This window comes from Schistocerca gregaria, chromosome 10 (genome assembly GCF_023897955.1).
Source record: "Schistocerca gregaria isolate iqSchGreg1 chromosome 10, iqSchGreg1.2, whole genome shotgun sequence".
NCBI classification, from domain to species: domain Eukaryota; kingdom Metazoa; phylum Arthropoda; class Insecta; order Orthoptera; family Acrididae; genus Schistocerca; species Schistocerca gregaria.
Genome location: NC_064929.1, coordinates 82,682,853 through 82,690,344, shown reverse-complemented (window position 1 = coordinate 82,690,344; position 7,492 = coordinate 82,682,853). Strand labels below are relative to the sequence as shown.

General features: G+C 45.9%; 1 protein-coding gene across 2 annotated transcripts in view; it reads left to right on the top strand.

Annotated features, from left to right (window-relative positions):
* Positions 1-295: 295 nt before the first annotated feature.
* The window catches only part of LOC126293743 (carbonic anhydrase 2-like), a 252,477-nt gene continuing 245,280 nt past the window's right edge, over positions 296-7,492 (top strand). Inside the window, exon 1 of one of the 2 annotated variants that reach the window (XM_049987095.1) lies at positions 296-412. The gene's annotated coding sequence lies outside the window, so the exon portion shown is untranslated. The remainder of the gene's footprint in view (positions 413-7,492) is intronic. The other variant, XM_049987096.1, reaches the window with a different exon arrangement.

The following is a 7,492-nucleotide window of genomic DNA, read 5'->3' as shown; positions in this document are numbered from 1 at the left end:
CAGAAACTCGAGTTGGAAGAGAAATGCTCTTGAGTTGAGAGAGAGAGAGAGAGAGAGAGAGAGAGAATTTTCATTAGTGGATTCTTCATAAACCGGGAACTGTGTGTTGACATTGGAACAATGAGCTGTCTGGCAGGAACGCGACACTGAGTGCACTACACGGCGCGTTTCATCGGCGATGACAGCCGCTGCTTGTTGCGTCAACGCACCTTTTCCCTCTGCCGGGCACACGCCGGCAGACCCACCACTCACACGTCGCCGCGGGTGGGAACTTGGCCCGCACACGCCACACGCCACACGCCTCTCGAACGCGCCGCGCCGTCTCTTGTTTCGGCAGTCGCTGCGCTGTCGTCCCGCGGGCAACTGAACGGCGCTGAGCGGATTGGCTGCGCTCCTGCTGACGACGCGCTATGTAAGTACGTCAGTTACACTTTCCTCGCCTGAGACAAGACTGCCTCTTCCAGCTTCTCAGCGATATTCTATATCCCGGAGGCATAAAACTGAAATGTTTTCTGCACTGGCTACACATTTCACTACACTGTTTGTTGGGACATGCCCACATATCAGGCAAGCGTGCAAACTGCGTAAGGCACAGAAAACGTTCAGGTATACAGATAAACTAGTCGTTAGCTCGCGATAAAGGAACAACATTTCTCGCTCGCTCGCTGTTTTACTGTACACCGTAACGCGCTCGCCTCTAACTAGGGGACAGTACAGACGGCTCGCTGCTTTCTCCCACATATACGATTAGAAGCTCAGCGCCCAGACATCTGTTCACTAGAGCAGTATGATGCAATATTTAAAAAAAAAACGCTCGAAAAAAATTATGTTTGAAGATTATAATATTTAATAGCATTGCCAATCACAAAGACTTAAGACTAATTAACGTAGTCACCGGTAGCTGGCTGATACGTTAATAAGTGCAAATTACGTTTTCTATGTAACCAGCCTACTCTGAATATGAGAATATGGTTTGGAATTTGTTTCTCTTATTATGTCACATTTAAATTTCTATTTGTTTCACTACACAATGTAGAGTTTTAAAACACAGTATGAACTCGTTATATGTAAACTGTTTTGTAAGCAAAATGCAGTATCAGGTTTACAGACTGAAGTGTTAAGTTTTTGTGTATGTTGAATGAAAAGTGTAATGTACTAGTCTTGTAATCATGAGGTCGCCAATTCAAATCTTGCAAGAAACATCTTTTGTACTTTTATTTAAATTCCATGTTTATTAACAAATTGAAATATTAATTATCAAATATTGAATCATAAGTTTTAATTAAAAGACATCTTTTATTCTTAATTACTAACTGCTTGATATTTTGAGCATTCACAGTAACTTAATATGTGTAATTTTCCGCTAATACTCCAATTTTTTGAGGCAATTAGTAATTAATAATATATAAGCTCATGAAAAAAGTTTTGCATCACTTTGGTTCCGAGAGATCCGAAAAGAAAATTGGAATAGAGATCAACATAAACATCATTTCCGCCCTTTTATTTGCTCATGAAAACCATACATTGCATCATGCAGCCAATTGCGCAGTTTCAGTCCTAACACGACGTCCTGTGGCTGCAGGAAAAGAATTATTCAAGAAGGTGGCGTTGCTGTCAGGGTTCCTCCGAGCGATAATCCGTAGGCAGCGGTCATCCATTGCAGTATTATCCCTTGGGCGGCCTGAGCGAGGCATGTCATCGACAGTTTCTGTTTCTCTGTACCTCCTCCATGTCCGAACAACATCGCTTTGGTTCGCACCGAGATGCCTGGACACTAGAGAGGCCTTCCTGGCACAGAGTAACAATGCGGACACGATTGAACCACGGTATTGAACGTCTAGGTATGATTGAGCTACAGACAACACGAGCCGTGTACCTCCTTCCTAGGGTAATGACTGGAACAGATCGGCTGTCGAACCCCGTCCGTCTAATAGGCGCTGCTCATGCATGGTTGTTTACGTCTTTGGTCGGGTTTAGTGACATCTCTGAACAGTCAAAGCGACTGTGTGAGACAATATCCACAGTCAACGTGTATGTTCAGGAGTTCTGGGAACCGGGTTGATGCAAAACTTTTTTTTGATGTTTGTGTATAATTTACTGTGTACTCAGATTTTTATACGATTGGCATGTCCGGTGCCGTGATATAGGATGGCCCAAAAGTGCTTTAACATTCGAAACTGCATTCATTCACGGAATAGTGTAAGTAGAGAGGTAAAAATTGACAGACCTGCATGAAATGACATGGGGTTTATATAAACTAAAAAAAAGTGCAAAAACTGGCCAATAGAGGGCACTGAACGGCGACATGTCAGTGAGAATCGTGTATAAAATGAACTGTAGTGAGAGAGGGAGTCAGAGGCGCCAGCTATCGCGTCATGTTGACTTTATCAGAAAAGGAATCCAGAATCCGCTACTTCAGCTTTACAAACGTAGCACCATAAGAAGAATATTCGAACGCTAAACGTCCTATGACAAGTTTCGCTATGAAGCATAATGATCACAAGGTTTAAGGCCATGGGCTGTTCGTCCCCGTAGTGGGGTAATGGTGCTCGGATAGTTGAGGAAGTAATGGAGATCTCAGCGGGTTAGTCTCCGCACGGTGAAGTCGGCGCTCGTGAAGCGGCTCGTCGCACTGGCATTCCAAGCACTATAGTCTGGACAGCACAAAGCAGAATGTCTGACTTTTATGCAGGAAAGCGCTCACCCCTAAACTGCTGCACATGCGCAAGATCTCATGCGCACATCATTTGGTGACAATCGCGTCCTGAACATCCACTTCCGTCATTCTTGGTATCTCAGGTCCCAAACGTCAATCCGCGTGGATTAGTTGTGGGGTTGCCTGAAATCACAAGTCTCCGTCATTAGGAATGCTAAAAGACACCATCAATTGCTCACCTTACCTACTGATAAGTCGTACAGTGCTGTTCACAACACTGTCCCTTGACTACAGGTATTGTTGACGAATGTCGGGCGCCATGTTGAGCATTTATATACAGAACATCATCATTGCTAAGAACCAATTCTTGGAAGAGGAGGTAGATGAAGATGAAATGGGAGATATGATACTGCGCGAAGAGTTTGACAGAGCACTGAAAGACCTAAGTCGAAACAAGGCCCCGGGAGTAGACAACATTCAATTAGAACTACTGACGGCCTTGGGAGAGCCAGTGCTGAGAAAACTCTACCATCTGCTGAGCAAGATGTATGAGACAGGCGAAATACCCTCAGACTTGAAGAAGAATACAATAATTTCAATCCCAAAGAAAGCAAGTGCTGACAGATGTGGAAATAACCGAACTATCAGTTTAATAAGTCACACCTGCAAAATCCTAACGCTAATTCTTTCCAGACGAATCGAAAAACTGGTAAAGTCGACCTCGCGGAAGATCAGTTTGGATTCCGTAGAAATGTTGGAACACGTGAGGCAATACTGACCCTACGACTTCTCTTAGAAAATAGATTAAGGAAAGGCAAACCTACGTTTCTAGCATTTGTAGGCTTGGAGAAAGCTTTTGACAATGTTGATTGGAATACTCTCTTTCAAATTCTGAAGGTGGCAGGGGTAAAATACAGGGAGCGAAAGGCTATTTACAATTTGTACAGAAAGCAGATGGCAGTTATAAGAGTTGAGGGCTATGAAAGGGAAGTAGTGGTTGGGAAGGGAGTGAGACAGGGTTGTAGCCTCTCCCCGATGCTATTCAATCTGTATATTGAGCAAGCAGTAAAGGAAACAAAAGAAAAGTTCGGAGTAGGTATTAAAATCCATGGAGAAGAAATAAAAACTTTGAGGTTCGCCGATGACATTGTAATTCTGTCAGAGACAGCAAAGGACTTGGAAGAGCAGTTGAACGGAATGGACAGTGTCTTGAAAGGAGGATATAAGATGAACATCAACAAAAGCAAAACGAGGATAATGGAATGTAGTCGAATTAAGTCGGGTGATGCTGCAGGTATTACATTAGGAAATGAGACACTGAAAGTAGTAAAGGAGTTTTGCTATTTGGGGAGCAAAATAATTGATGATGGTCAAAGTAGAGAGGATATAAAATGTAGACTGGCAATGGAAAGGAAACCGTTTCTGAAGAAGAGAAATTTGTTAACATCAGTGCACATTTGTTAACATCAGTATAGATTTAAGTGTCAGGAAGTTGTTTCTGAAAGTCTTTGTATTGAGTTTAGCCATGTATGGAGGTGAAACATGGACGGTAAATAGTTTAGACAAGAAGAGAATAGAAGCTTTCGAAATGTGGTGCTACAGAATAATGCTGAAGATTAGATGGGTAGATCACATAACTAATGAGGAAGTATTGAACAGGATTGGGGAGAAGAGGAGTTTGTGGCACAACTTGACTAGAAGAAGGGATCGGTTGGTAATACATGTTCTGAGGCATCAAGGGATCACCAATTTGGTATTGGAGGGCAGCGTGGAGAGTAAAAATCGTAAAGGGAGACCAAGAGATGAATACAGTAAACAGATTCAGAAGGATGTAGGTTGCAGTAGATAGTGGGAGATGAAGCTTGCACAGGATAGAGTATCATGGAGAGATCCATCAAACCAATCTCAGGACTGAAGACCACAACAACATCAACAACAACAATTCTTGTTGGTGATTTTCTGCACTTGTTTCGGTTTCAGTAAAACACTATATCATATGAAGCGTGTCTGTCAGTTTTTACTTTTCTACCTACATTATTCCGTAAAATATTGAATTTTGAAATGTTAACGGACTTTTGCCTCATCCTGTAAGTCACAGCACAAACATTCCACGTCTCATCCAACTAGTTAATTTCTTAGAAACTATGTTACATCTAAGCATAGCGCGACTCAGATTTGAATATCGTTCTTCTCGGATTTGAGCCCAACGTCTTAACCAGCGCATGCGACACCTCGCTCGGGCATACAGAGGAACGCTGACTATTTTTTACGTGCGGACCGTATGCCACCACACACTGTACTGCGCTTAACGTGGATGCTATGATTATAACATCGTAATCGCTGATGACGATTAGATAGGCTACAGAGCGACGGTATGAAATCTTAGCGAAACCACAGTGTTGATTCCTGCATCTACATACGTGCAGAATTCCCGAAGCAAACGCGCTAGTTGAGAGTGTAGGCCGACCCTGACCAGAGTACAGAGTGGCAAAGACGCAGGGACTAACGAGGCAGAGCGTGGTCAACGGTGCGGCCCACGTCCCTGGTGAGGTGATAAGGTTTGCCAATGACTAATTACGAGGACGCCACGGCGAGTTTACCTGTGGCGCTCGCTAGGCAACGTGTTCTTCTTCGTTTTACTTAGTGTAAACAGTCGTTCTTTTAATTCTTACTGGAAACTGTTTGCCTGCTTTGCTCACTACGAGGTATCACAGCCACTTCGAACAATGGAAGACATGTATTTTAAGAATTAATAGAAGAAACCACGCACACAACTCTTCACAATATACACTCCTGGAAATTGAAATAAGAACACCGTGAATTCATTGTCCCAGGAAGGGGAAACTTTATTGACACATTCCTGGGGTCAGATACATAACATGATCACACTGACAGAACCACAGGCACATAGACACAGGCAGCAGAGCATGCACAATGTCGGCACTAGTACAGTGTATATCCACCTTTCGCAGCAATGCAGGCTGCTATTCTCCCATGGAGACGATCGTAGAGATGCTGGATGTAGTCCTGTGGAACGGCTTGCCATGCCATTTCCACCTGGCGCCTCAGTTGGACCAGCGTTCGTGCTGGACGTCCAGACCGCGTGAGACGACGCTTCATCCAGTCCCAAACATGCTCAATGGGGGACAGATCCGGAGATCTTGCTGGCCAGGGTAGTTGACTTACACCTTCTAGAGCACGTTGGGTGGCACGGGATACATGCGGACGTGCATTGTCCTGTTGGAACAGCAAGTTCCCTTGCCGGTCTAGGAATGGTAGAACGATGGGTTCGATGACGATTTCGATGTACCGTGCACTATTCAGTGTCCCCTCGACGATCACCAGAGGTGTACGGCCAGTGTAGGAGATCGCTCCCCACACCATGATGCCGGGTGTTGGCCCTGTGTGCCTCGGTCGTATGCAGTCCTGATTGTGGCGCTCACCTGCACGGCGCCAAACACGCATACGACCATCATTGGCACCAAGGCAGAAGCGACTCTCATCGCTGAAGACGACACGTCTCCATTCGTCCCTCCATTCACGCCTGTCGCGACACCACTGGAGGCGGGTTGCACGATGTTGGGGCGTGAGCGGAAGACGGCCTAACGGTGTGCGGGACCGTAGCCCAGCTTCATGGAGACGGTTGCGAATGGTCCTCGCCGATACCCCAGGAGCAACAGTGTCCCTAATTTGCTGGGAAGTGGCGGTGCGGTCCCCTACGGCACTGCGTAGGATCCTACGGTCTTGGCGTGCATCCGTGCGTCGCTGCGGTCCGGTCCCAGGTCGACGGGCACGTGCACCTTCCTCCGACCACTGGCGACAACATCGATGTACTGTGGAGACCTCACGCCCCACGTGTTGAGCAATTCGGCGGTACGTCCACCCGGCCTCCCGCATGCCCACTATACGTCCTCGCTCAAAGTCCGTCAACTGCACATACGGTTCACGTCCACGCTGTCGCGGCATGCTACCAGTGTTAAAGACTGCGATGGAGCTCCGTATGCCACGGCAAACTGGCTGACACTGACGGCAGCAGTGCACAAATGCTGCGCAGCTAGCGCCATTCGACGGCCAACACCGCGGTACTGTGTCCTCTGTGCCGTGCGTGTGATCATTGCTTGTACAGCCCTCTCGCAGTGTCCGGAGCAAGTATGGTGGGTCTGACACACCGGTGTCAATGTGTTCTTTTTTCCATTTCCAGGAGTGTATATAAGTGACCTAGTAGATAGCGTCGGAAGTTCCATGCGACTTTTCGCGGATGATGCTATAGTATACAGAGAAGTTGCAGCATTAGAAAACTGCAACGAAATGCAGGAAGATCCGCAGCGGATAGGCACTTGATGCAGTGAGTGGCAACTGACCCTTAACATAGACAAATGTAACTTATTGCGAATACATAGAAAGAAGGATCTTTTACTGTATGATTATATCATAGCGGAACAAACACTGGTAGCAGTTACTTCTGTAAAATATCTGGGACTATGCGTACGGAACGATTTGAAGTGGAAGGATCATATGAAATTAATTGTTGGTAAGGCGGGTATCAGGTTGAGATTCATTGGGAGAGTCCTTAGAAAGGAGGTGGCTTACAAAACATTCGTTCGACCTATACTTGAGTATTGCTCATCAGTGTGGGATCCGTACCAGAGCGGGTTGACGGAGGAGGTAGAGAAGATCCAAAGAAGAGCGGCGCGTTTCGTCACAGAGTTATTTGGTAACCGTGATAGCGTTACGGAGATGTTTAGCAAACTCGAGTGGCAGACTCTGCAAGAAAGGCGCTCTGCATCGCGGTGTAGCTTGCTCGCCAGATTTCGAGAGGGTGCGTTTCTGGATGAG